An 8,914-nucleotide genomic window follows, 5' to 3' on the forward strand; every position below is an offset into this window, starting at 1 on the left:
CAGGTCCCAGGCTGTGTGGTTGCTTGTTTCTTAAAAAGTTTAGGTTATAAAGGTACAACCAGGCTCCCTGTGTTTACTTTCAGTCAAGCTTGTGCTTTGAAATGCGCCACATGCCCCATACCAATGGCCCTCAAGCAAAACCGTGACTGAGATTTGCATTCAGCATCTCTTTGTGCTGAAAAGGTGGCGAAAAGGCAGAGTTTTTTTCTCTGCTTAGCTGCTTTCTCAGAGCACATCACTCCGCGACCTGCCTGCAGATTTGCGGGGTGACCCCCCTCCAGCGAACCCAGCGCTGGGGCTCGAAGCAGGGGATACCAGGGGCATCAAGTGGAGATCTCAGTGGTTCCTCTCCACCCTCTGAACTTCTGAGTGAGGCTTGTCTGGGTTATGTGGTTACTTGATGCCTACATCTTAGGAGCTGCTTTTTGGGAATCACCATCAGACTGACTCTGAGAGCTCTGCCAAGGAGGGGACAAGCAGCCCCAGGAAGCCAGAAAGAGGAAATCTGTGCTCAGTTCTCCTCTGAGCCAAGTGCTTTTGACGGAAAACCCTGGGAAAACCGCTTAATCCAGGCTGTGATTTTTCACGTAAAAGTGGCAGTGTTATATACAGACATGAACAGTCCGCTGCAGGGATCCATTCACCAAGGCCTTTGCACTGTTCATTTTTATAGCTCTGGGTGGGGGAAGTTGCTAAGCTGGAAGCTTTTGTTTGATTTTCCATTTTGTTCATTTTTCCGTGCCTCACGCTAGGCCTTTGCCATGCCAAAGTTGGCCTCAGTAAAGCAAAACACCAGTTTGAAGCTGGAGCAATTGGGAATTAAACCCTCTGGCTGAGGTAAAGTCCAGCGGTCAGCACTGCCAGGTCTGGTGATTTGGAAGGAAGAACTGAAAAACAAGAACCTGGTTTAAAAGCTCTGAAATTTTGCTAAGGAAATGCCTTTAAATTTTGGGGGGTTTATTTGAAGCCTAAAATGAGCATGCTTTGCAATAGCTGGTGGTGGATGGACATGGGAAACTGTGTACTCAGAAATTTTGTTGCTCAGGTAATCAGCTGAGAGGTCTTCTGGCTTGAACTTCTAATGCTAAGAGAGAATTTAATCAAAAATTTCCCAGTTTGAGGGAGTTGGCCAAAATCGTGCTAGGGAGAGAGCTGAGAATTTAATGCTGGGTGATCTGGGGGTAAGGGATTAGCCCTGGTGTGATACTAACACAAAATTAGTCCCGGTGTGTATCCACCTCTGCTTCTTAGCTCTTTCAACCATCTCCCACTGAAATCTGCACTTCTCCTGAAAGTGGGGGTCCTCCTCCTGATGCTTGGTCTGTGCCCTGCAGAGATGGATGACAAGTGATGCCTCATGCTGCTGTGGTACACACCTCTAACATGAAACCCTCCATTGCAGAGTGCCTTGGCTGGGCAGTCCATAGATGGATGCTCCCTCCAGCAGATCAAATGCAGTTAATTGTCACGATAAAATTGAAGTAATTTTTTGAGGACTTTTAGTCTTAAGGTGATGTTTCCCACCATTACTATTTCTATTTCTTTGCCACATGGGAACACATTTTCTTAAAGATAAACCAGGGTTCTCCTAGGGCTGGGCGGTCCCATGGGCTGAACCTTCACGTGCAAAGCCAGCCACAATGTGTTTGGATAAATTTCCCCACCTCTCTCGGACAGTTCACTGTCTATATACACCAGGGTGGATGAAAGATGGAAGTAGAAAGGAATTTTATTAGAGTCATGCAGCACCAAATGATGCTAGGACCTCACCTGTGGTTTTAGGCACTGCTGTAGCCATGGGTTACCCTTCTTTGGAAAAGCAGATAAAGGCAGTTTGCTAAAATTACTCCATTTCACCCTGATTTTAAGGTCTAGATATAATTCTGCCAGCACCTTGTTGAAATATCAGAAAGCTGAGAGTCAGATCTCTATGCTGTCCCTCAGCTCAGCTTCTTTCCTCTCTTGCTGTCTCCAGGTGTGATGGTTTGGTCTTCATTGGTGGCCCATCACTAGCTCAGCTCCACACCAGCACAGATGGATCTTCAGTTTTCTGTCTGATCCTGCGGCCCTGAACAGCCTCACTCCAAAGAGCCCCCATATACTGATGCTACAGACACTCTAACAGGTCTGGGGACGATACGACATCTTCCCCCAGCTTAGTTCTTCCAGGGCCACACTGAGCCTTCCTCTGACCTCCTGTTACCAGAATACACCAGCTCAGTTCCTTGTTTCTCAACATCTGATAACATCACGGATGGTTTGGCTTGTTAAAATCCAGGCAACTCTGAAGCCAAAGGAAAGATATCTGAGTCACTCTGAGTTTCCTCTGAATAAATTCTAATAGACGCATATGAGGTAAAAGGAGTTGAAGAGTGAATGACGACTTAAACCCGATTAGTAAGAAGAGCTAGTGTTGGAGTTTTGCCCCATGAGGTTTGAGTCCCTCCCTAAGATCTCATTTCCTTTCCCTCTCTTATGCAATCCCTGAAAAGGAAGTTTTTCATGCACCAGATGGTTGGAAAAAGCTACAGCGCCAGATGGGTGCCTTGCAATCCCCAGCTGATTGTCTCCTCCACGTGTCCCCCTCCCTGGGTATTCCTGCAGAGGAAGGAGCCTTCCCTTTCTGTAGTGAAAATGATTGCTCATGAACTCTCTCCTTCGTGGCTGAGATAGAGCAGATGTCTTAGGAAGTTGTCCAAGCTTGTCTGCATTTGATGGGATTTCTCAGAAGGAAGCACCCACAGCAACAACCAGCATAATTACCTGTGCAGGAGTTTAGTTATTGCAAGAGGTTAGGAAAAAAGCTGCCCACAGCAAACAACCACCACTGATTCCCACTGGGAAAACGTAAAAGAGGTGGGTCTGCCTGCTTTGGGAATGCTTCCCATCCTTGTGCGAGTCCTGTAGTAAGAAGAAGTAGAGGGTTTTTTTTAATCCTGTAACAAGCAAGACTTAAAAAACACCTGCAGCTGTGCCCACGGCATCCAGGGGAACTTGGCAAACTTGGAAACACATTGCACTTTGCTGGTATATACAGCCTTGGTCAAGAATACAGGTTGTTCTGCAGGTCCATCCTCACCCTTTGTCACTGGACCATGTCTTATGGAGAGTAGTCCACTCATCAATGTTTGGCTGCAGTCAACTCACTTGGTCTGTGTTGATCAATGGACTTGCATGCAAAACTGTGTCACCTTTTTGCTCACCATGTTGATTATATCTCTCGTTTGAAGGCCAGTAGGAAAAATACACAAAAAAGTATCTGGGAAAGGAGGCAGAACCCAGCTCCTCCTGCTGGAAGCCCCACAGCTGTCAGCAAGAGTTGAGGTCCCTCTTGATCATTCTTTCTGCCTGGCCACGTGAATTTACTCTCCTTAGTGTCTGGCGACCCAGCCTGGGCAAGAGTAACAGAGGACAGCCCCTTCCTCACTGTTTGTCCCCTGCCCCTGCTGTCCCCTCACCCCAGTTGCTCCATAGCCTGGTGGACTTGACACTATTTTGGCTAGTAGCATCTATGGATTTCACCTCCCTTGGGCTGAGGAGGCCTTTTTGATCAAAACTCAGCAGCAGGAAGGGAGGGCAGCTCCCTCCCCTTGCTGTTTGGTAGCCTGACTCACAGAATAACATCCAAGAGCACAGACCCTCCTGTGGGATTGCCCAGGTCCCATCTACTGAGGGAGGTAAGAAGGGTCTCATTCAGGTCCACTGAATCACCCCTAGATTCCTCCTCTCTGCTGACAGCGGAGGAGGCCTGGGCATTTATGACAGTTTTGTCACCACGCTGGGGCCGGGCATCTACTTTTTGAGTATCATGAAGCTCAAATAGCCTGCCCAAGGGGCGCGTGGGCTTTTGTCCATCTGGCTGTATTAGCTGCTCCTGGCAAGTGGGTGGATGTTTCCCAGCAAGCTGCTCACCGGACTGTTTGTTTCCTTTCTACGTATGCTGAGTCTCTCATTGCAGATATTGACTTCTCTTTGACATCAGTCAATAATTAGCCCTTGAGTTAATAAATATTTAGATTTACTTGGATGAAACCAATGTGTCCTAAGCTCTTTGTGCTATCATTCATGGTTAAGCACTTGGGCCAATGGTTGTCACACTTTCAAGACCTGTTCCTGCAATGGTATTTGTCGATTGAGTTCATTCTGCTCATGAAAGGTCACATCCTCAGCTGTGTTGAATGCTACCTGGAGTCACCATGGTTCATAAGACCACACAAGAAAGGAAGTAAAGCACAGGGGCTTTCATTTTTGTTTTCTTCTGATTTGTTTTAACAGCTTCGTGTTAGCCTCAGCAGATAGAAGGAGTGTTGGCATCTTTCTAATGCCTTGTTGAGGTTTCTGCTCAGTTCCATGTCTTTGGATCCTCAGATCCTCAGATGTTTCTTCATCTCTGTTTTCCACATAAGCATGGAATCAGAATCCCTTTGAGAAAGTGGAAGTCTTTGAAAATCAAAGCCAGAATATGTGGCCCATATTTACTCTGTCAATCTATACAGAAAGAGTCTGTGTGGTGCATTCAGGGAACCAGCACCCTACTTGGATGGTGTAAGCTACTTTGGTCTTCTCATCCCCCAAAATGACATTGAGGCATGGGTTGAGGCCCTTTATCCAGACAATGAGACACTTGAAAATCCTCTTGGAGGACAGTCTGGAATAGAAGACTGATTTACATTGACAAGGTAAGAACTAATGAAGAATAAGGTAAGGGCTGTGTATTGTGCATACAGACCACAGAGACAGCTCTCAAGATGCAAACTCAAAGAATAATTTACGCTGGAAGGGATCACTGGAGGTCTTTGGTCCAAAACTCCAAAGTCCAGCTTTCATCCCAGAGAGCTCTTAAACACCACATAACATTTTGCATTTGCTAAGGCTCTACTCACTTCTGCAGAGGACTGTGAGTTTCACTAAACACCTGTGGCCTTTGTTAAATGTGTGGGTACAAGTAAGCTGCTGAAACAAGCCCTGCAGCAACGTGTTGTGGAAAAAAAGGAAACAATAGACAATATTTAGATGCGTTTTAAATACCATTGTTGGAGAAAGCTGTTGACACACTTTTCTTGCTCCCTAGTTAATGAAACCTGGTTTCCTTGGCCCCTGCACATTTACATCCTGAGGTACTCCCCGTTTCTCCCAGTGTCCCCTACTATTTTAGTCAGGAAAGGGCAACTTACAGTACTGCTGGTAGGGCCCTGAGGTGCCAGCTGGTGGACTAGTAAACATTTGCTGACTGCTCAGTTGGCTGCTGCCTGCAGGAGTAAGGAATTGCCTTTCCATTAGTGGACCCATTAACATGTATTAATTTACAACTAATTCTCTTTTAATTTGCTTTTAATTCTCTTCTCCCTAGTTGTTGATATTCATGAAACTCGCAGGAACTTCCTCCCCCCACAGAGTGGCAAAGACCTTTTCCTGAAAGTGGGGTGATACTGGCCAGCAGGCTTAAAAATGTTGATGCTTAATGTCCAGGCAAAAAACCACATGGGCATCATTTTGTTCAGGAACCAGGCTAGAAGAGCAAAATAACTCCAGTCCCAATAAAAGGCAGCAATTTTCCCATTCTTCTACTTTTCTCAGTCAAAGACAAAATGGTTATGAAAGTTTTTTCCTTTTAATTTGAAAGATAAAATTCACCTATGCATTGAAGCCTTGGAAGCAAGGTTTTATCCCAAAGCACAAAATCATTACTCAATTATGTTACCCTTTGAGCAGCCAAATTTCAAAAGAAAACATTGACTTGGAGTGCTTTTGCTTGTCACTTGAGAAGATTAAGCACCATATAGTGGGAAATAAAGACAACAGGAGGCCAAATACTGGGAAAATCTCATCTGGTGGAATTGCCTGCTGAGGGAAGCAAGGGATGTCCTTGTTGCTGATACTTTTAAAGTTAGATTAGGACAAGATTGAAAAAAACTTGCTGTCTAATATCTAGATCCCGTTTCTTGTAATCTTGATGAAAATACTCTGACTGCAGAGGTACAGCACAGTCTTCTCCCTTATCTGCCTGCTAATCAATCTCTCCCTCCTCTGAAGCTACCTATAATGTCCATTGCTATGGTAACCGAGCATGGTATGTATCACAGACAAGATGACATATGCATCTTTTCCTGCTTTAATAGCTCCTCTGTTTAGGCTGCAGTCTTCCCTCATTGCAGAGTTCCCCAAAGGACATACGTATGCTGACTTCATGGGTTTGCATCTCCTTGCGGGCAGCTGCCAGGGTCACCTGCTGAACTGCCGGCGCTGTGAAGCCTGGTGGGTTATCATTCAAACCAGCTTTGCATGGACGTTAAATTTGTGGTGCGTTCCTCTGAGGTTTAATTACATGTATTTTTAACTGAGCAGTGAGGAAATATTTTGAAAGAAACAATGTTTGTTGAGCTTAAAGTGTAATTACCCAATAGTGAAACATGCCTGGAGAAATGGGAGTTATTGCGTTCTTGGCTTTATTCGGCAGGTCAGTCATTAAAGTTTAACAAATGAAGCCAATATTTTATCTCAGCAAGTTTGCACCAGCGAACATTGATCTATTGGCTGTTTGTTCATGCTCCAAAATACGTACCCATCAATACACAGAAGCCTTGTGAGCCCAAGGACGGTGTCATAATGAAACAAGCCGACAGTTGTCAGCAATGCTTCGAAGATTTACATCAACTTACGAGGAGTTAGCTGCAGAGGAAGCTCAAGATTTAATGCTAGAGGCAGAAGCTGGTCTTCTCCATTACAGAAGGGTGCGTTGGGCAGTATTAACTGCTAACACAGCCTGTCTCCACCCTTGGGAGTCCCTCAGCAACAAGGAGACTTTATTTCTACTGCAAGAGATGAGCACCAGAAGCCTTCACTGAGATGATAGCTGGGTTAGTAAAAGATGATGCCTTCTGCAAAGACTTTACATCTCAGTGGTGACAGGCACACACAGCTTTGGGTGGGAAGAGGACAGAGAGGGAAAGGGACTTGCTAAAGTCCCTGGCATCAACCTGACTTCACAGCAACCTTGGTTGGGTTGGTTCCATATGGAACCAGCCATATCCTTGGCCAGGATGCTGGTTCCATAATGCGGTGCAGTAAACAAAGGCTCTCTTATTTCCCGTCCTGAGCACTGAGCTTGACGTGTTGCCTTCCTTTTATTCATCCTCTCCCTCTCAAGAAGTAAACACGAAGGTTGAAGGAACGAGCCTTTACTTGCCTTTGCCTTGCCAAACAGCTGAATGAAGATACAGTTCTCTACCTAAACGCATGGGGATGTAAACACGGGATGGAAAAGAGCTAATTAAGCTGAAAGCTGCCTCTGGAACATGAACAACAGGATATGATGGGGCAGAAAGGTCTTATAGCTGGAAATGTGATGTTTTGTGTCTCGAGTCGTGAGATAGAGCTAGCCAGGCATAGATATAATGGCTCAGAAGGTTTTGCTCATTCTTTGAGGAATACCATATGTCATATCTGTGGGGGAAAACCGTATCTATTTGGTGGATTTCGTCTCTCTCCTTTACCCCTTTTTACTTTACTCTGCCCTCCTGCCTGCAGCAGAGCTCCCCAGGAGCTCACTTCCCACCCAAATCCTGAACCTCTAGCCTGATGGTTTCCTCTGAAGCACACTGATGGCTCAGAGTGTGCCGGGGAACTACACAGCAAAGAGTGGGCTCCATGGGATCGTTTTCCTTACGAGAGTAATGAAGGTGCCAGAGTTATTCTGAAATAAAAAAGGCAAGGAAGATAAGTCAGCTCTGTTTTACTGGGAGGCACGTTTGTGGGAATCAGCACCCTCCTTCAATGTGTAAACACCCGAAGTGCCTTGTTGTTGGTTTGGTGGGGCTTGTGCATGTTATTCCTGATAAGGCAAAATCACATGTTTGTGTGTGCCAGCTGTAATAAGGCTGTATTTCCAACAGAGCTGGCTCTCTGAGCAGATTATCTTTTCCCCTGAATGATATGAAGATTTTCTGCTATCTCTACCCATAACCTCCTCCCACTGAGTGTTTTGGTGAGGCTGCTGGATTCTATTGTCCAAATTGTTTATGGTTTTAGACATTATTTTGGTTAAATGAGTGAATAGCTGAGACCTGGGCTTCTCAGGGCAAGTCTGCTTTCTCCAAGCCTAAGGAAATGTAATTACCCTCGAGCCCCTCTGTTGGCCAACAACACATGGAGAGGAGAAGGCGGAGAGGAGGAGTGATGCAAAAACCTAATTTCATAGAAAAGCAGGCTAAACACAAAGATTTCTTAGGACCAAGGAGAAGCTCTGACTTATGTGGTGAGACCATCTCAGTAGGAGGGATGTCTCTAATAGTTTGTCTTCTATGGTTAGAACAGTGTGATGAGGTTGAAGGGTCTCAGAGGGACTGCAGCTTCCTGGAGGCCCATTTTGTGATTATTGCCTGGTGGTAAATTTATTTTTTTCTCATTTTAAATGGAGATACCCCATGCTATCACAGGAGACATCTCCCAAGTCTGATGGCAAGGGGTTCTGTCCCATTCTTCCACCTCGTGCGGGTAAACCACAATTGGGACAGCCTGGAGTTTCTTCCCACCCATGTGTCATTTCCTGGTGTCGGTAATGAGAAAAAATAGCTATACTGGCACTTTGCAAGCTTTATTAAGTGACAGCAGGAACCTTGGTGCTGCAGCTCCTAGGATGGTGTGAATATGCGTTATCTCCTCAGGCTTCACACAGATAGGGTCCAATCAGAATGATGCATGAAAAATTATTTTTTAAACTCAATCAGGTGGATTTTCTTGAATGCCTGGAAAAGTGTTAATGTTGCCCTTGTAGACAACACCAGTAGAGCAAGTGCCAAAGGATGGGTGGAGCAGAAAGAGACTTCTCTGGGTCTTTATATATACTGGAGTTGAGTCCCCTCTCTCTGTCCACTGCCACCCAATAACACAGATCACTCATAGGAGCTGGAGTGCA

Source organism: Falco peregrinus, chromosome 4, assembly GCF_023634155.1.
Source record: "Falco peregrinus isolate bFalPer1 chromosome 4, bFalPer1.pri, whole genome shotgun sequence".
Taxonomy (NCBI): Eukaryota; Metazoa; Chordata; class Aves; order Falconiformes; family Falconidae; genus Falco; species Falco peregrinus.